Genomic DNA, 16145 nt, shown 5'->3' with positions numbered 1-16145 from the left:
GGCTAGGCAACCTGGTACGGTTGTAGACATTCGGTTACTTGCGGTTCAAGATTATAACTGAGAAAGAACTTATAGTTACTGTCAAAAAACATAATTGAAAGGTAAAATAAACATTGTTTAGTATAATTTAAAAAAGTTAAACATAGGTCTACGACACCAGGTATTCCCAGGCGGTCTTCCATCCAAGTACTAACCAGGCCCGACGTTGTTTAACTGCGGTGTTCGGACGAGAACCGGTGTTTTCAACGTGGTATGGTTGTAGACATTCGGTTACTTGCGGTTCAAGATTATAACTGAGAAAGATCTTATAGTTACTGTCAAAAAACATAATTGAAAGGTAAAATAAACATTTTTTTAGTATAATTTAAAAAAGTTAAACATAGGTCTACGACACCAGGTATTCCCAGGCGGTCTCCCATCCAAGTACTAACCAGGCCCGACGTTGTTTAACTGCGGTGTTCGGACGAGAACCGGTGTTTTCAACGTGGTATGGTTGTAGACGTTCGGTTACTTGCGGTTCAAGTATATATACATCTTATATTCACTGTCAAAATCTCTATAAACATATATATCCTATAACCTAATAGTTTTGTTCATTTATTATAGAACATTTTCTAGGATTGAAATTAGCAGCTGCTGAAACCATGACGTTGGTATTTACACCCACTTCTGTTGAAGAAACACATACTTGAAAGGTAAATTCAACTTTGTTTAGTATAATTTAAAAAGTTATACTGAGGTTCTTAAAAAGATAATATAAAGGAAACAATAACACTGTACAATGAAGCATAACACATTAGCGGCATGTACAAAAGATTCAGGCCGCTTTGTTGCTAAGAATCAAACGCGCACACAAGTGGACGCCCGCGTAGTACAGTGACGTTTGTACCGTCACCACAGCAGCAACATACAACAACAAACATGTCTTTGAACAACAACTTGTTTAACTTCAGTGATCGGACGAGAACCGTTGTTTTCAATGCAGTTTAGTTGAAAAACTTTCGATTAATTGCGGTTACAGTTTGAATTTATTTACTTATACTATCATCAACAGTATAAACACATTTTTGGAAAATCGAAACACTTAAACGAGACTATATTTTAGGATTATTAAAAAGATAAAAACAGGTGTACGACAACAGATATTCACAGGCTAGGCAACCTGGTACGGTTGTAGACATTCGGTTACTTGCGGTTCAAGATTATAACTTAGAAAGATCTTATAGTTACTGTCATAAAAACATAATTGAAAGGTAAAATAAACTTTGTTTAGTATAATTTAAAAAAGTTAAACATAGGTCTACGACACCACGTATTCCCTGGTGTTCTCCCATCCAAGTACTAACGAGGCCCGACGTTGTTTAACTGCGGTGTTCGGACGAGAACCGGTGTTTTCAACGTGGTATGGTTGTAGACATTCGGTTACCTGCGGTTCAAGATTATAACTTAGAAAGATCTTATAGTTACTGTCAAAAAACATAATTGAAAGGTAAAATAAACATTGTTTAGTATAATTTAAAAAAGTTAAACATAGGTCTACGACACCAGGTATTCCCAGGCGGTCTCCCATCCAAGTACTAACCAGGCCCGACGTTGTTTAACTGCGGTGTTCGGACGAGAACCGGTGTTTTCAACGTGGTATGGTTGTAGACGTTCGGTTACTTGCGGTTCAAAGTATATATAAATCTTATATTCACTGTCAAAATCTCTATAAACACATATATCCTATAACCTAATACTTTTGTTCATTTATTATAGAACATTATCTAGGATTGAAATTAGCAGCTGCTGAAACCATGACGTTGATATTTACACCCACTTCTGTTGAAGAAACACATACTTGAAAGGTAAATTCAACTTTGTTTAGTATAATTTAAAAAGTTATACTGAGGTTCTTAAAAAGATAATATAAAGGAAACAATAACACTGTACAATGAAGCATAACACATTAGCGGCATGTACAAAAGATTCAGGCCGCTTTGTTGCTAAGAATCAAACGCGCACACAAGTGGACGCCCACGTAGTACAGTGACGTTTGTACCGTCACCACAGCAGCAACATACAACAACAAACATGTCGTTGAACAACAACTTGTTTAACTTCAGTGATCGGACGAGAACCGTTGTTTTCAATGCAGTTTAGTTGAAAAACTTTCGATTAATTGCGGTTACAGTTTGAATTTATTTACTTATACTATCATCAACAGTATAAACACATTTTTGGAAAATCGAAACACTTAAAGGAGACTATATTTTAGGATTATTAAAAAGATAAAAACAGGTGTACGACAACAGATATTCACAGGCTAGGCAACCTGGTACGGTTGTAGACATTCGGTTACTTGCGGTTCAAGATTATAACTTAGAAAGATCTTATAGTTACTGTCATGAAAATATAATTGAAAGGTAAAATAAACTTTATTTAGTATAATTTAAAAAAGTTAAACATAGGTCTACGACACCAGGTATTCCCAGGCGGTCTCCCATCCAAGTACTAACCAGGCCCGACGTTGTTTAACTGCGGTGTTCGGACGAGAACCGGTGTTTTCAACGTGGTATGGTTGTAGACGTTCGGTTACTTGCGGTTCAAGATTATAACTTAGAAAGATCTTATAGTTACTGTCATAAAAACATAATTGAAAGGTAAAATAAACATTGTTTAGTATAATTTAAAAAAGTTAAACATAGGTCTACTACACCAGGTATTCCCAGGCGGTCTCCCATCCAAGTACTAACCAGGCCCGACGTTGTTTAACTGCGGTGTTCGGACGAGAACCGGTGTTTTCAACATGGTATGGTTGTAGACGTTCGGTTACTTATAACCTAATACTTTTGTTCATTTATTATAGAACATTTTCTAGGATTGAAATTAGCAGCTGCTGAAACCATGACGTTGATATTTACACCCACTTCTGTTGAAGAAACACATACTTGAAAGGTAAATTCAACTTTGTTTAGTATAATTTAAAAAGTTATACTGAGGTTCTTAAAAAGATAATATAAAGGAAACAATAACACTGTACAATGAAGCATAACACATTAGCGGCATGTACAAAAGATTCAGGCCGCTTTGTTGCTAAGAATCAAACGCGCACACAAGTGGACGCCCGCGTAGTACAGTGACGTTTGTACCGTCACCACAGCAGCAACATACAACAACAAACATGTCTTTGAACAACAACTTGTTTAACTTCAGTGATTGGACGAGAACCGTTGTTTTCAATGCAGTTTAGTTGAAAAACTTTCGATTAATTGCGGTTACAGTTTGAATTTATTTACTTATACTATCATCAACAGTATAAACACATTTTTGGAAAATAGAAACACTTAAACGAGACTATATTTTAGGATTATTAAAAAGATAAAAACAGGTGTACGACAACAGATATTCACAGGCTAGGCAACCTGGTACGGTTGTAGACATTCGGTTACTTGCGGTTCAAGATTATAACTGAGAAAGAACTTATAGTTACTGTCAAAAAACATAATTGAAAGGTAAAATAAACATTGTTTAGTATAATTTAAAAAAGTTAAACATAGGTCTACGACACCAGGTATTCCCAGGCGGTCTTCCATCCAAGTACTAACCAGGCCCGACGTTGTTTAACTGCGGTGTTCGGACGAGAACCGGTGTTTTCAACGTGGTATGGTTGTAGACATTCGGTTACTTGCGGTTCAAGATTATAACTGAGAAAGATCTTATAGTTACTGTCAAAAAACATAATTGAAAGGTAAAATAAACATTTTTTTAGTATAATTTAAAAAAGTTAAACATAGGTCTACGACACCAGGTATTCCCAGGCGGTCTCCCATCCAAGTACTAACCAGGCCCGACGTTGTTTAACTGCGGTGTTCGGACGAGAACCGGTGTTTTCAACGTGGTATGGTTGTAGACGTTCGGTTACTTGCGGTTCAAGTATATATACATCTTATATTCACTGTCAAAATCTCTATAAACATATATATCCTATAACCTAATAGTTTTGTTCATTTATTATAGAACATTTTCTAGGATTGAAATTAGCAGCTGCTGAAACCATGACGTTGGTATTTACACCCACTTCTGTTGAAGAAACACATACTTGAAAGGTAAATTCAACTTTGTTTAGTATAATTTAAAAAGTTATACTGAGGTTCTTAAAAAGATAATATAAAGGAAACAATAACACTGTACAATGAAGCATAACACATTAGCGGCATGTACAAAAGATTCAGGCCGCTTTGTTGCTAAGAATCAAACGCGCACACAAGTGGACGCCCGCGTAGTACAGTGACGTTTGTACCGTCACCACAGCAGCAACATACAACAACAAACATGTCTTTGAACAACAACTTGTTTAACTTCAGTGATCGGACGAGAACCGTTGTTTTCAATGCAGTTTAGTTGAAAAACTTTCGATTAATTGCGGTTACAGTTTGAATTTATTTACTTATACTATCATCAACAGTATAAACACATTTTTGGAAAATCGAAACACTTAAACGAGACTATATTTTAGGATTATTAAAAAGATAAAAACAGGTGTACGACAACAGATATTCACAGGCTAGGCAACCTGGTACGGTTGTAGACATTCGGTTACTTGCGGTTCAAGATTATAACTTAGAAAGATCTTATAGTTACTGTCATGAAAATATAATTGAAAGGTAAAATAAACTTTATTTAGTATAATTTAAAAAAAGTTAAACATAGGTCTACGACACCAGGTATTCCCAGGCGGTCTCCCATCCAAGTACTAACCAGGCCCGACGTTGTTTAACTGCGGTGTTCGGAGGAGAACCGGTGTTTTCAACGTGGTATGGTTGTAGACGTTCGGTTACTTGCGGTTCAAGATTATAACTTAGAAAGATCTTATAGTTACTGTCATAAAAATATAATTGAAAGGTAAAATAAACTTTATTTAGTATAATTTTAAAAAGTTAAACATAGGTCTACGACACCAGGTATTCCCAGGCGGTCTCCCATCCAAGTACTAACCAGGCCCGACGTTGTTTAACTGCGGTGTTCGGACGAGAACCGGTGTTTTCAACGTGGTATGGTTGTAGACATTCGGTTACTTGCGGTTCAAGATTATTATAACTGAGAAAGATCTTATAGTTACTGTCAAAAAACATAATTGAAAGGTAAAATAAACATTGTTTAGTATAATTTAAAAAAGTTAAACATAGGTCTACGACACCAGGTATTCCCAGGCGGTCTCCCATCCAAGTACTAACCAGGCCCGACGTTGTTTAACTGCGGTGTTCGGACGAGAACCGGTGTTTTCAACGTGGTATGGTTGTAGACGTTCGGTTACTTGCGGTTCAAGTATATATACATCTTATATTCACTGTCAAAATCTCTCTATAAACATATATATCCTATAACCTAATAGTTTTGTTCATTTATTATAGAACATTTTCTAGGATTGAAATTAGCAGCTGCTGAAACCATGACGTTGGTATTTACACCCACTTCTGTTGAAGAAACACATACTTGAAAGGTAAATTCAACTTTGTTTAGTATAATTTAAAAAGTTATACTGAGGTTCTTAAAAAGATAATATAAAGGAAACAATAACACTGTACAATGAAGCATAACACATTAGCGGCATGTACAAAAGATTCAGGCCGCTTTGTTGCTAAGAATCAAACGCGCACACAAGTGGACGCCCGCGTAGTACAGTGACGTTTGTACCGTCACCACAGCAGCAACATACAACAACAAACATGTCTTTGAACAACAACTTGTTTAACTTCAGTGATCGGACGAGAACCGTTGTTTTCAATGCAGTTTAGTTGAAAAACTTTCGATTAATTGCGGTTACAGTTTGAATTTATTTACTTATACTATCATCAACAGTATAAACACATTTTTGGAAAATAGAAACACTTAAACGAGACTATATTTTAGGATTATTAAAAAGATAAAAACAGGTGTACGACAACAGATATTCACAGGCTAGGCAACCTGGTACGGTTGTAGACATTCGGTTACTTGCGGTTCAAGATTATAACTGAGAAAGAACTTATAGTTACTGTCAAAAAACATAATTGAAAGGTAAAATAAACATTGTTTAGTATAATTTAAAAAAGTTAAACATAGGTCTACGACACCAGGTATTCCCAGGCGGTCTTCCATCCAAGTACTAACCAGGCCCGACGTTGTTTAACTGCGGTGTTCGGACGAGAACCGGTGTTTTCAACGTGGTATGGTTGTAGACGTTCGGTTACTTGCGGTTCAAGATTATAACTGAGAAAGATCTTATAGTTACTGTCAAAAAACATAATTGAAAGGTAAAATAAACATTTTTTTAGTATAATTTAAAAAAGTTAAACATAGGTCTACGACACCAGGTATTCCCAGGCGGTCTACCATCCAAGTACTAACCAGGCCCGACGTTGTTTAACTGCGGTGTTCGGACGAGAACCGGTGTTTTCAACGTGGTATGGTTGTAGACGTTCGGTTACTTGCGGTTCAAGTATATATACATCTTATATTCACTGTCAAAATCTCTATAAACATATATATCCTATAACCTAATAGTTTTGTTCATTTATTATAGAACATTTTCTAGGATTGAAATTAGCAGCTGCTGAAACCATGACGTTGGTATTTACACCCACTTCTGTTGAAGAAACACATACTTGAAAGGTAAATTCAACTTTGTTTAGTATAATTTAAAAAGTTATACTGAGGTTCTTAAAAAGATAATATAAAGGAAACAATAACACTGTACAATGAAGCATAACACATTAGCGGCATGTACAAAAGATTCAGGCCGCTTTGTTGCTAAGAATCAAACGCGCACACAAGTGGACGCCCGCGTAGTACAGTGACGTTTGTACCGTCACCACAGCAGCAACATACAACAACAAACATGTCTTTGAACAACAACTTGTTTAACTTCAGTGATCGGACGAGAACCGTTGTTTTCAATGCAGTTTAGTTGAAAAACTTTCGATTAATTGCGGTTACAGTTTGAATTTATTTACTTATACTATCATCAACAGTATAAACACATTTTTGGAAAATCGAAACACTTAAACGAGACTATATTTTAGGATTATTAAAAAGATAAAAACAGGTGTACGACAACAGATATTCACAGGCTAGGCAACCTGGTACGGTTGTAGACATTCGGTTACTTGCGGTTCAAGATTATAACTGAGAAAGATCTTATAGTTACTGTCAAAAAACATAATTGAAAGGTAAAATAAACATTGTTTAGTATAATTTAAAAAAGTTAAACATAGGTCTACGACACCAGGTATTCCCAGGCGGTCTCCCATCCAAGTACTAACCAGGCCCGACGTTGTTTAACTGCGGTGTTCGGAGGAGAACCGGTGTTTTCAACGTGGTATGGTTGTAGACGTTCGGTTACTTGCGGTTCAAGATTATAACTTAGAAAGATCTTATAGTTACTGTCATAAAAACATAATTGAAAGGTAAAATAAACTTTGTTTAGTATAATTTAAAAAAGTTAAACATAGGTCTACGACACCACGTATTCCCTGGTGTTCTCCCATCCAAGTACTAACGAGGCCCGACGTTGTTTAACTGCGGTGTTCGGACGAGAACCGGTGTTTTCAACGTGGTATGGTTGTAGACATTCGGTTACTTGCGGTTCAAGATTATAACTGAGAAAGATCTTATAGTTACTGTCAAAAAACATAATTGAAAGGTAAAATAAACATTGTTTAGTATAATTTAAAAAAGTTAAACATAGGTCTACGACACCAGGTATTCCCAGGCGGTCTCCCATCCAAGTACTAACCAGGCCCGACGTTGTTTAACTGCGGTGTTCGGAGGAGAACCGGTGTTTTCAACGTGGTATGGTTGTAGACGTTCGGTTACTTGCGGTTCAAGATTATAACTTAGAAAGATCTTATAGTGACTGTCATAAAAATATAATTGAAAGGTAAAATAAACTTTATTTAGTATAATTTAAAAAAGTTAAACATAGGTCTACGACACCAGGTATTCCCAGGCGGTCTCCCATCCAAGTACTAACCAGGCCCGACGTTGTTTAACTGCGGTGTTCCGACGAGAACCGGTGTTTTCAACGTGGTATGGTTGTAGACATTCGGTTACTTGCGGTTCAAGATTATAACTTTGAAAGATCTTATAGTTACTGTCATAAAAACATAATTGAAAGGTAAAATAAACATTGTTTAGTATAATTTAAAAAAGTTAAACATAGGTCTACGACACCAGGTATTCCCAGGCGGTCTCCCATCCAAGTACTAACCAGGCCCGACGTTGTTTAACTGCGGTGTTCGGACGAGAACCGGTGTTTTCAACGTGGTATGGTTGAATTGTAGACATTCGGTTACTTGCGGTTCAAGATTATAACTGAGAAAGATCTTATAGTTACTGTCAAAAAACATAATTGAAAGGTAAAATAAACATTGTTTAGTATAATTTAAAAAAGTTAAACATAGGTCTACGACACCAGGTATTCCCAGGCGGTCTCCCATCCAAGTACTAACCAGGCCCGACGTTGTTTAACTGCGGTGTTCGGACGAGAACCGGTGTTTTCAACGTGGTATGGTTGTAGACGTTCGGTTACTTGCGGTTCAAGATTATAACTTAGAAAGATCTTATAGTTACTGTCATAAAAACATAATTGAAAGGTAAAATAAACTTTGTTTAGTATAATTTAAAAAAGTTAAACATAGGTCTACGACACCAGGTATTCCCAGGCGGTCTCCCATCCAAGTACTAACGAGGCCCGACGTTGCTTAACTGCGGTGTTCGGACGAGAACCGGTGTTTTCAACGTGGTATGGTTGTAGACGTTCGGTTACTTGCGGTTCAAGATTATAACTTAGAAAGATCTTATAGTTACTGTCATAAAAACATAATTGAAAGGTAAAATAAACTTTGTTTAGTATAATTTAAAAAAGTTAAACATAGGTCTACGACACCAGGTATTCCCAGGCGGTCTCCCATCCAAGTACTAACGAGGCCCGACGTTGTTTAACTGCGGTGTTCGGACGAGAACCGGTGTTTTCAACATGGTATGGTTGTAGACGTTCGGTTACTTGCGGTTCAAAGTATATATAAATCTTAAATTCACTGTCAAAATCTCTATAAACACATATATCCTATAACCTAATACTTTTGTTCATTTATTATAGAACATTTTCTAGGATTGAAATTAGCAGCTGCTGAAACCATGACGTTGATATTTACACCCACTTCTGTTGAAGAAACACATACTTGAAAGGTAAATTCAACTTTTTTAGTATAATTTAAAAAGTTATACTGAGGTTCTTAAAAAGATAATATAAAGGAAACAATAACACTGTACAATGAAGCATAACACATTAGCGGCATGTACAAAAGATTCAGGCCGCTTTGTTGCTAAGAATCAAACGCGCACACAAGTGGACGCCCGCGTAGTACAGTGACGTTTGTACCGTCACCACAGCAGCAACATACAACAACAAACATGTCTTTGAACAACAACTTGTTTAACTTCAGTGATCGGACGAGAACCGTTGTTTTCAATGCAGTTTAGTTGAAAAACTTTCGATTAATTGCGGTTACAGTTTGAATTTATTTACTTATACTATCATCAACAGTATAAACACATTTTTGGAAAATCGAAACACTTAAACGAGACTATATTTTAGGATTATTAAAAAGATAAAAACAGGTGTACGACAACAGATATTCACAGGCTAGGCAACCTGGTACGGTTGTAGACATTCGGTTACTTGCGGTTCAAGATTATAACTTAGAAAGATCTTATAGTTACTGTCATAAAAATATAATTGAAAGGTAAAATAAACTTTATTTAGTATAATTTAAAAAAGTTACACATAGGTCTACGACACCAGGTATTCCCAGGCGGTCTCCCATCCAAGTACTAACCAGGCCCGACGTTGTTTAACTGCGGTGTTCGGACGAGAACCGGCGTTTTCAACGTGGTATGGTTGTAGACGTTCGGTTACTTGCGGTTCAAGATTATAACTTAGAAAGATCTTATAGTTACTGTCTTAAAAACATAATTGAAAGGTAAAAAAAAAATTGTTTAGTATAATTTAAAAAAGTTAAACATAGGTCTACGACACCAGGTATTCCCAGGCGGTCTCCCATCCAAGTACTAACCAGGCCCGACGTTGTTTAACGAGTTCGGACGAGAACCGGTGTTTTCAACTTGGTATGGTTGTAGACATTCGGTTACTTGCGGTTCAAGATTATAACTGAGAAAGATCTTATAGTTACTGTCAAAAAACATAATTGAAAGGTAAAATAAACATTGTTTAGTATAATTTAAAAAAGTTAAACATAGGTCTACGACACCAGGTATTCCCAGGCGGTCTCCCATCCAAGTACTAACCAGGCCCGACGTTGTTTAACTGCGGTGTTCGGACGAGAACCGGTGTTTTCAACGTGGTATGGTTGTAGACGTTCGGTTACTTGCGGTTCAAGATTATAACTGAGAAAGATCTTATAGTTACTGTCAAAAAACATAATTGAAAGGTAAAATAAACATTATTTAGTATAATTTAAAAAAGTTAAACATAGGTCTACGACACCAGGTATTCCCAGGCGGTCTCCCATCCAAGTACTAACCAGGCCCGACGTTGTTTAACTGCGGTGTTCCAACGAGAACCGGTGTTTTCAACGTGGTATGGTTGTAGACATTCGGTTACTTGCGGTTCAAGATTATAACTTTGAAAGATCTTATAGTTACTGTCATAAAAACATAATTGAAAGGTAAAATAAACATTGTTTAGTATAATTTAAAAAAGTTAAACATAGGTCTACGACACCAGGTATTCCCAGGCGGTCTCCCATCCAAGTACTAACCAGGCCCAACGTTGTTTAACTGCGGTGTTCGGACGAGAACCGGTGTTTTCAACGTGGTATGGTTGTAGACATTCGGTTACTTGCGGTTCAAGATTATAACTGAGAAAGATCTTATAGTTACTGTCAAAAAACATAATTGAAAGGTAAAATAAACATTGTTTAGTATAATTTAAAAAAGTTAAACATAGGTCTACGACACCAGGTATTCCCAGGCGGTCTCCCATCCAAGTACTAACCAGGCCCGACGTTGTTTAACTGCGGTGTTCGGACGAGAACCGGTGTTTTCAACGTGGTATGGTTGTAGACGTTCGGTTACTTGCGGTTCAAGATTATAACTGAGAAAGATCTTATAGTTACTGTCAAAAAACATAATTGAAAGGTAAAATAAACATTGTTTAGTATAATTTAAAAAAGTTAAACATAGGTCTACGACACCAGGTATTCCCAGGCGGTCTCCCATCCAAGTACTAACCAGGCCCGACGTTGTTTAACTGCGGTGTTTGGAGGAGAACCGGTGTTTTCAACGTGGTATGGTTGTAGACGTTCGGTTATTTGCGGTTCAAGATTATAACTGAGAAAGATCTTATAGTTACTGTCATAAAAATATAATTGAAAGGTAAAATAAACTTTATTTAGTATAATTTAAAAAAGTTAAACATAGGTCTAAGACACCAGGTATTCCCAGGCGGTCTCCCATCCAAGTACTAACAAGGCCCGACGTTGTTTAACTGCGGTGTTCGGACGAGAACCGGTGTTTTCAACCTGGTACGGTTGTAGACATTCGGTTACTTGCGGTTCAAGGTTATAACTTTGAAAGATCTTATAGTTACTGTCATAAAAATATAATTGAAAGGTAAAATAAACTTTATTTAGTATAATTTAAAAAAGTTAAACATAGGTCTACGACACCAGGTATTCCCAGGCGGTCTCCCATCCAAGTACTAACCAGGCCTGACGTTGTTTAACTGCGGTGTTCGGACGAGAACCGGTGTTTTCAACGTGGTACGGTTGTAGAAATTCGGTTACTTGCGGTTCAAGATTATAACTGAGAAAGATCTTATAGTTACTGTCAAAAAACATAATTGAAAGGTAAAATAAACATTGTTTAGTATAATTTAAAAAAGTTAAACATAGGTCTACGACACCAGGTATTCCCAGGCGGTCTCCCATCCAAGTACTAACCAGGCCCGACGTTGTTTAACTGCGGTGTTCGGACGAGAACCGGTGTTTTCAACGTGGTATGGTTGTAGACGTTCGGTTACTTGCGGTTCAAGATTATAACTTAGAAATATCTTATAGTTACTGTCATAAAAACATAATTGAAAGGTAAAATAAACTTTGTTTAGTATAATTTAAAAAAGTTAAACATAGGTCTACGACACCAGGTATTCCCAGGCGGTCTCCCATCCAAGTACTAACGAGGCCCGACGTTGTTTAACTGCGGTGTTCGGACGAGAACCGGTGTTTTCAACATGGTATGGTTGTAGACGTTCGGTTACTTGCGGTTCAAAGTATATATAAATCTTATATTCACTGCCAAAATCTCTATAAACACATATATCCTATAACCTAATACTTTTGTTCATTTATTATAGAACATTTTCTAGGATTGAAATTAGCAGCTGCTGAAACCATGACGTTGATATTTACACCCACTTCTGTTGAAGAAACACATACTTGAAAGGTAAATTCAACTTTGTTTAGTATAATTTAAAAAGTTATACTGAGGTTCTTAAAAAGATAATATAAAGGAAACAATAACACTGTACAATGAAGCATAACACATTAGCGGCATGTACAAAAGATTCAGGCCGCTTTGTTGCTAAGAATCAAACGCGCACACAAGTGGACGCCCGCGTAGTACAGTGACGTTTGTACCGTCACCACAGCAGCAACATACAACAACAAACATGTCTTTGAACAAAAACTTGTTTAACTTCAGTGATCGGACGAGAACCGTTGTTTTCAATGCAGTTTAGTTGAAAAACTTTCGATTAATTGCGGTTACAGTTTGAATTTATTTACTTATACTATCATCAACAGTATAAACACATTTTTGGAAAATCGAAACACTTAAACGAGACTATATTTTAGGATTATTAAAAAGATAAAAACAGGTGTACGACAACAGATATTCACAGGCTAGGCAACCTGGTACGGTTGTAGACATTCGGTTACTTGCGGTTCAAGATTATAACTTAGAAAGATCTTATAGTTACTGTCATAAAAATATAATTGAAAGGTAAAATAAACTTTATTTAGTATAATTTAAAAAAGTTACACATAGGTCTACGACACCAGGTATTCCCAGGCGGTCTCCCATCCAAGTACTAACCAGGCCCGACGTTGTTTAACTGCGGTGTTCGGACGAGAACCGGCGTTTTCAACGTGGTATGGTTGTAGACGTTCGGTTACTTGCGGTTCAAGATTATAACTGAGAAAGATCTTATAGTTACTGTCATAAAAACATAATTGAAAGGTAAAATAAACATTGTTTAGTATAATTTAAAAAAGTTAAACATAGGTCTACGACACCAGGTATTCCCAGGCGGTCTCCCATCCAAGTACTAACCAGGCCCGACGTTGTTTAACGAGTTTGGACGAGAAACGGTGTTTTCAACTTGGTATGGTTGTAGACATTCGGTTACTTGCGGTTCAAGATTATAACTGAGAAAGATCTTATAGTTACTGTCAAAAAACATAATTGAAAGGTAAAATAAACATTGTTTAGTATAATTTAAAAAAGTTAAACATAGGTCTACGACACCAGGTATTCCCAGGCGGTCTCCCATCCAAGTACTAACCAGGCCCGACGTTGTTTAACTGCGGTGTTCGGACGAGAACCGGTGTTTTCAACGTGGTATGGTTGTAGACGTTCGGTTACTTGCGGTTCAAGATTATAACTTAGAAATATCTTATAGTTACTGTCATAAAAACATAATTGAAAGGTAAAATAAACTTTGTTTAGTATAATTTAAAAAAGTTAAACATAGGTCTACGACACCAGGTATTCCCAGGCGGTCTCCCATCCAAGTACTAACGAGGCCCGACGTTGTTTAACTGCGGTGTTCGGACGAGAACCGGTGTTTTCAACATGGTATGGTTGTAGACGTTCGGTTACTTGCGGTTCAAAGTATATATAAATCTTATATTCACTGCCAAAATCTCTATAAACACATATATCCTATAACCTAATACTTTTGTTCATTTATTATAGAACATTTTCTAGGATTGAAATTAGCAGCTGCTGAAACCATGACGTTGATATTTACACCCACTTCTGTTGAAGAAACACATACTTGAAAGGTAAATTCAACTTTGTTTAGTATAATTTAAAAAGTTATACTGAGGTTCTTAAAAAGATAATATAAAGGAAACAATAACACTGTACAATGAAGCATAACACATTAGCGGCATGTACAAAAGATTCAGGCCGCTTTGTTGCTAAGAATCAAACGCGCACACAAGTGGACGCCCGCGTAGTACAGTGACGTTTGTACCGTCACCACAGCAGCAACATACAACAACAAACATGTCTTTGAACAAAAACTTGTTTAACTTCAGTGATCGGACGAGAACCGTTGTTTTCAATGCAGTTTAGTTGAAAAACTTTCGATTAATTGCGGTTACAGTTTGAATTTATTTACTTATACTATCATCAACAGTATAAACACATTTTTGGAAAATCGAAACACTTAAACGAGACTATATTTTAGGATTATTAAAAAGATAAAAACAGGTGTACGACAACAGATATTCACAGGCTAGGCAACCTGGTACGGTTGTAGACATTCGGTTACTTGCGGTTCAAGATTATAACTTAGAAAGATCTTATAGTTACTGTCATAAAAATATAATTGAAAGGTAAAATAAACTTTATTTAGTATAATTTAAAAAAGTTACACATAGGTCTACGACACCAGGTATTCCCAGGCGGTCTCCCATCCAAGTACTAACCAGGCCCGACGTTGTTTAACTGCGGTGTTCGGACGAGAACCGGCGTTTTCAACGTGGTATGGTTGTAGACGTTCGGTTACTTGCGGTTCAAGATTATAACTGAGAAAGATCTTATAGTTACTGTCATAAAAACATAATTGAAAGGTAAAATAAACATTGTTTAGTATAATTTAAAAAAGTTAAACATAGGTCTACGACACCAGGTATTCCCAGGCGGTCTCCCATCCAAGTACTAACCAGGCCCGACGTTGTTTAACGAGTTTGGACGAGAAACGGTGTTTTCAACTTGGTATGGTTGTAGACATTCGGTTACTTGCGGTTCAAGATTATAACTGAGAAAGATCTTATAGTTACTGTCAAAAAACATAATTGAAAGGTAAAATAAACATTGTTTAGTATAATTTAAAAAAGTTAAACATAGGTCTACGACACCAGGTATTCCCAGGCGGTCTCCCATCCAAGTACTAACCAGGCCCGACGTTGTTTAACTGCGGTGTTCGGACGAGAACCGGTGTTTTCAACGTGGTATGGTTGTAGACGTTCGGTTACTTGCGGTTCAAGATTATAACTTAGAAATATCTTATAGTTACTGTCATAAAAACATAATTGAAAGGTAAAATAAACTTTGTTTAGTATAATTTAAAAAAGTTAAACATAGGTCTACGACACCAGGTATTCCCAGGCGGTCTCCCATCCAAGTACTAACGAGGCCCGACGTTGTTTAACTGCGGTGTTCGGACGAGAACCGGTGTTTTCAACATGGTATGGTTGTAGACGTTCGGTTACTTGCGGTTCAAAGTATATATAAATCTTATATTCACTGCCAAAATCTCTATAAACACATATATCCTATAACCTAATACTTTTGTTCATTTATTATAGAACATTTTCTAGGATTGAAATTAGCAGCTGCTGAAACCATGACGTTGATATTTACACCCACTTCTGTTGAAGAAACACATACTTGAAAGGTAAATTCAACTTTGTTTAGTATAATTTAAAAAGTTATACTGAGGTTCTTAAAAAGATAATATAAAGGAAACAATAACACTGTACAATGAAGCATAACACATTAGCGGCATGTACAAAAGATTCAGGCCGCTTTGTTGCTAAGAATCAAACGCGCACACAAGTGGACGCCCGCGTAGTACAGTGACGTTTGTACCGTCACCACAGCAGCAACATACAACAACAAACATGTCTTTGAACAAAAACTTGTTTAACTTCAGTGATCGGACGAGAACCGTTGTTTTCAATGCAGTTTAGTTGAAAAACTTTCGATTAATTGCGGTTACAGTTTGAATTTATTTACTTATACTATCATCAACAGTATAAACACATTTTTGGAAAATCGAAACACTTAAACGAGACTATATTTTAGGATTA

The 16145-nt window shown here is 36.5% G+C and overlaps 36 non-coding genes and 4 pseudogenes across 36 annotated transcripts; all 40 read right to left on the bottom strand.

Annotated features, from left to right (window-relative positions):
* Positions 1 to 145: 145 nt before the first annotated feature.
* On the bottom strand, positions 146 to 264 carry LOC140053547 (5S ribosomal RNA). The gene has a single exon (XR_011846404.1). It is a non-coding gene; the product is annotated as a 5S ribosomal RNA (ribosomal RNA).
* Positions 265 to 382: 118 nt separating this feature from the next.
* Positions 383 to 501, bottom strand: LOC140053144 (5S ribosomal RNA). The gene has a single exon (XR_011846006.1). It is a non-coding gene; the product is annotated as a 5S ribosomal RNA (ribosomal RNA).
* A 796-nt stretch (positions 502 to 1297) lies between these two features.
* LOC140052992 (5S ribosomal RNA) lies at positions 1298 to 1416 on the bottom strand. Its single transcript, XR_011845900.1, has one exon. It is a non-coding gene; the product is annotated as a 5S ribosomal RNA (ribosomal RNA).
* A 117-nt stretch (positions 1417 to 1533) lies between these two features.
* On the bottom strand, positions 1534 to 1652 carry LOC140053143 (5S ribosomal RNA). The gene has a single exon (XR_011846005.1). It is a non-coding gene; the product is annotated as a 5S ribosomal RNA (ribosomal RNA).
* Positions 1653 to 2449: 797 nt separating this feature from the next.
* LOC140053142 (5S ribosomal RNA) lies at positions 2450 to 2568 on the bottom strand. Its single transcript, XR_011846004.1, has one exon. It is a non-coding gene; the product is annotated as a 5S ribosomal RNA (ribosomal RNA).
* A 118-nt stretch (positions 2569 to 2686) lies between these two features.
* On the bottom strand, positions 2687 to 2805 carry LOC140053523 (5S ribosomal RNA). The gene has a single exon (XR_011846382.1). It is a non-coding gene; the product is annotated as a 5S ribosomal RNA (ribosomal RNA).
* A 733-nt stretch (positions 2806 to 3538) lies between these two features.
* On the bottom strand, positions 3539 to 3657 carry LOC140053546 (5S ribosomal RNA). Its single transcript, XR_011846403.1, has one exon. It is a non-coding gene; the product is annotated as a 5S ribosomal RNA (ribosomal RNA).
* A 118-nt stretch (positions 3658 to 3775) lies between these two features.
* Positions 3776 to 3894, bottom strand: LOC140053141 (5S ribosomal RNA). The gene has a single exon (XR_011846003.1). It is a non-coding gene; the product is annotated as a 5S ribosomal RNA (ribosomal RNA).
* A 797-nt stretch (positions 3895 to 4691) lies between these two features.
* Positions 4692 to 4810, bottom strand: LOC140053452 (5S ribosomal RNA). Its single transcript, XR_011846312.1, has one exon. It is a non-coding gene; the product is annotated as a 5S ribosomal RNA (ribosomal RNA).
* Positions 4811 to 4928: 118 nt separating this feature from the next.
* LOC140053140 (5S ribosomal RNA) lies at positions 4929 to 5047 on the bottom strand. The gene has a single exon (XR_011846002.1). It is a non-coding gene; the product is annotated as a 5S ribosomal RNA (ribosomal RNA).
* A 120-nt stretch (positions 5048 to 5167) lies between these two features.
* LOC140053138 (5S ribosomal RNA) lies at positions 5168 to 5286 on the bottom strand. The gene has a single exon (XR_011846000.1). It is a non-coding gene; the product is annotated as a 5S ribosomal RNA (ribosomal RNA).
* Positions 5287 to 6083: 797 nt separating this feature from the next.
* LOC140053543 (5S ribosomal RNA) lies at positions 6084 to 6202 on the bottom strand. Its single transcript, XR_011846401.1, has one exon. It is a non-coding gene; the product is annotated as a 5S ribosomal RNA (ribosomal RNA).
* A 118-nt stretch (positions 6203 to 6320) lies between these two features.
* On the bottom strand, positions 6321 to 6439 carry LOC140053571 (5S ribosomal RNA). The gene has a single exon (XR_011846427.1). It is a non-coding gene; the product is annotated as a 5S ribosomal RNA (ribosomal RNA).
* Positions 6440 to 7234: 795 nt separating this feature from the next.
* Positions 7235 to 7353, bottom strand: LOC140053451 (5S ribosomal RNA). The gene has a single exon (XR_011846311.1). It is a non-coding gene; the product is annotated as a 5S ribosomal RNA (ribosomal RNA).
* A 118-nt stretch (positions 7354 to 7471) lies between these two features.
* LOC140052990 (5S ribosomal RNA) lies at positions 7472 to 7590 on the bottom strand. The gene has a single exon (XR_011845898.1). It is a non-coding gene; the product is annotated as a 5S ribosomal RNA (ribosomal RNA).
* A 117-nt stretch (positions 7591 to 7707) lies between these two features.
* On the bottom strand, positions 7708 to 7826 carry LOC140053450 (5S ribosomal RNA). The gene has a single exon (XR_011846310.1). It is a non-coding gene; the product is annotated as a 5S ribosomal RNA (ribosomal RNA).
* Positions 7827 to 7944: 118 nt separating this feature from the next.
* On the bottom strand, positions 7945 to 8063 carry LOC140053509 (5S ribosomal RNA). Its single transcript, XR_011846369.1, has one exon. It is a non-coding gene; the product is annotated as a 5S ribosomal RNA (ribosomal RNA).
* Positions 8064 to 8181: 118 nt separating this feature from the next.
* LOC140053037 (5S ribosomal RNA) lies at positions 8182 to 8300 on the bottom strand. The gene has a single exon (XR_011845942.1). It is a non-coding gene; the product is annotated as a 5S ribosomal RNA (ribosomal RNA).
* Positions 8301 to 8422: 122 nt separating this feature from the next.
* On the bottom strand, positions 8423 to 8541 carry LOC140053137 (5S ribosomal RNA). The gene has a single exon (XR_011845999.1). It is a non-coding gene; the product is annotated as a 5S ribosomal RNA (ribosomal RNA).
* Positions 8542 to 8659: 118 nt separating this feature from the next.
* Positions 8660 to 8778, bottom strand: LOC140052767 (5S ribosomal RNA). Its single transcript, XR_011845684.1, has one exon. It is a non-coding gene; the product is annotated as a 5S ribosomal RNA (ribosomal RNA).
* Positions 8779 to 8896: 118 nt separating this feature from the next.
* LOC140052911 (5S ribosomal RNA) lies at positions 8897 to 9015 on the bottom strand. The gene has a single exon (XR_011845822.1). It is a non-coding gene; the product is annotated as a 5S ribosomal RNA (ribosomal RNA).
* Positions 9016 to 9811: 796 nt separating this feature from the next.
* LOC140053408 (5S ribosomal RNA) lies at positions 9812 to 9930 on the bottom strand. Its single transcript, XR_011846268.1, has one exon. It is a non-coding gene; the product is annotated as a 5S ribosomal RNA (ribosomal RNA).
* A 118-nt stretch (positions 9931 to 10048) lies between these two features.
* LOC140053084 (5S ribosomal RNA) lies at positions 10049 to 10163 on the bottom strand (annotated as a pseudogene).
* Positions 10164 to 10280: 117 nt separating this feature from the next.
* Positions 10281 to 10399, bottom strand: LOC140053136 (5S ribosomal RNA). Its single transcript, XR_011845998.1, has one exon. It is a non-coding gene; the product is annotated as a 5S ribosomal RNA (ribosomal RNA).
* A 117-nt stretch (positions 10400 to 10516) lies between these two features.
* LOC140053587 (5S ribosomal RNA) lies at positions 10517 to 10635 on the bottom strand. Its single transcript, XR_011846442.1, has one exon. It is a non-coding gene; the product is annotated as a 5S ribosomal RNA (ribosomal RNA).
* Positions 10636 to 10753: 118 nt separating this feature from the next.
* LOC140053032 (5S ribosomal RNA) lies at positions 10754 to 10872 on the bottom strand. The gene has a single exon (XR_011845937.1). It is a non-coding gene; the product is annotated as a 5S ribosomal RNA (ribosomal RNA).
* Positions 10873 to 10989: 117 nt separating this feature from the next.
* LOC140053135 (5S ribosomal RNA) lies at positions 10990 to 11108 on the bottom strand. The gene has a single exon (XR_011845997.1). It is a non-coding gene; the product is annotated as a 5S ribosomal RNA (ribosomal RNA).
* A 117-nt stretch (positions 11109 to 11225) lies between these two features.
* On the bottom strand, positions 11226 to 11344 carry LOC140052867 (5S ribosomal RNA). The gene has a single exon (XR_011845781.1). It is a non-coding gene; the product is annotated as a 5S ribosomal RNA (ribosomal RNA).
* Positions 11345 to 11462: 118 nt separating this feature from the next.
* On the bottom strand, positions 11463 to 11581 carry LOC140053071 (5S ribosomal RNA; annotated as a pseudogene).
* Positions 11582 to 11699: 118 nt separating this feature from the next.
* LOC140052972 (5S ribosomal RNA) lies at positions 11700 to 11818 on the bottom strand. Its single transcript, XR_011845882.1, has one exon. It is a non-coding gene; the product is annotated as a 5S ribosomal RNA (ribosomal RNA).
* A 117-nt stretch (positions 11819 to 11935) lies between these two features.
* LOC140053134 (5S ribosomal RNA) lies at positions 11936 to 12054 on the bottom strand. The gene has a single exon (XR_011845996.1). It is a non-coding gene; the product is annotated as a 5S ribosomal RNA (ribosomal RNA).
* A 118-nt stretch (positions 12055 to 12172) lies between these two features.
* On the bottom strand, positions 12173 to 12291 carry LOC140052909 (5S ribosomal RNA). The gene has a single exon (XR_011845820.1). It is a non-coding gene; the product is annotated as a 5S ribosomal RNA (ribosomal RNA).
* A 797-nt stretch (positions 12292 to 13088) lies between these two features.
* LOC140053406 (5S ribosomal RNA) lies at positions 13089 to 13207 on the bottom strand. The gene has a single exon (XR_011846267.1). It is a non-coding gene; the product is annotated as a 5S ribosomal RNA (ribosomal RNA).
* Positions 13208 to 13325: 118 nt separating this feature from the next.
* On the bottom strand, positions 13326 to 13440 carry LOC140053097 (5S ribosomal RNA; annotated as a pseudogene).
* Positions 13441 to 13557: 117 nt separating this feature from the next.
* On the bottom strand, positions 13558 to 13676 carry LOC140053133 (5S ribosomal RNA). The gene has a single exon (XR_011845995.1). It is a non-coding gene; the product is annotated as a 5S ribosomal RNA (ribosomal RNA).
* A 118-nt stretch (positions 13677 to 13794) lies between these two features.
* Positions 13795 to 13913, bottom strand: LOC140052908 (5S ribosomal RNA). The gene has a single exon (XR_011845819.1). It is a non-coding gene; the product is annotated as a 5S ribosomal RNA (ribosomal RNA).
* A 797-nt stretch (positions 13914 to 14710) lies between these two features.
* On the bottom strand, positions 14711 to 14829 carry LOC140053405 (5S ribosomal RNA). Its single transcript, XR_011846266.1, has one exon. It is a non-coding gene; the product is annotated as a 5S ribosomal RNA (ribosomal RNA).
* Positions 14830 to 14947: 118 nt separating this feature from the next.
* Positions 14948 to 15062, bottom strand: LOC140053096 (5S ribosomal RNA; annotated as a pseudogene).
* Positions 15063 to 15179: 117 nt separating this feature from the next.
* LOC140053132 (5S ribosomal RNA) lies at positions 15180 to 15298 on the bottom strand. Its single transcript, XR_011845994.1, has one exon. It is a non-coding gene; the product is annotated as a 5S ribosomal RNA (ribosomal RNA).
* Positions 15299 to 15416: 118 nt separating this feature from the next.
* Positions 15417 to 15535, bottom strand: LOC140052907 (5S ribosomal RNA). The gene has a single exon (XR_011845818.1). It is a non-coding gene; the product is annotated as a 5S ribosomal RNA (ribosomal RNA).
* Positions 15536 to 16145: the final 610 nt, after the last annotated feature.

Source organism: Antedon mediterranea, chromosome 6 (assembly GCF_964355755.1).
Source record: "Antedon mediterranea chromosome 6, ecAntMedi1.1, whole genome shotgun sequence".
Classification (NCBI taxonomy): Eukaryota; Metazoa; Echinodermata; class Crinoidea; order Comatulida; family Antedonidae; genus Antedon; species Antedon mediterranea.
The sequence above is the reverse complement of the archived record's forward strand: the minus strand, read 5'-3'. Positions and strand labels throughout refer to the sequence as shown.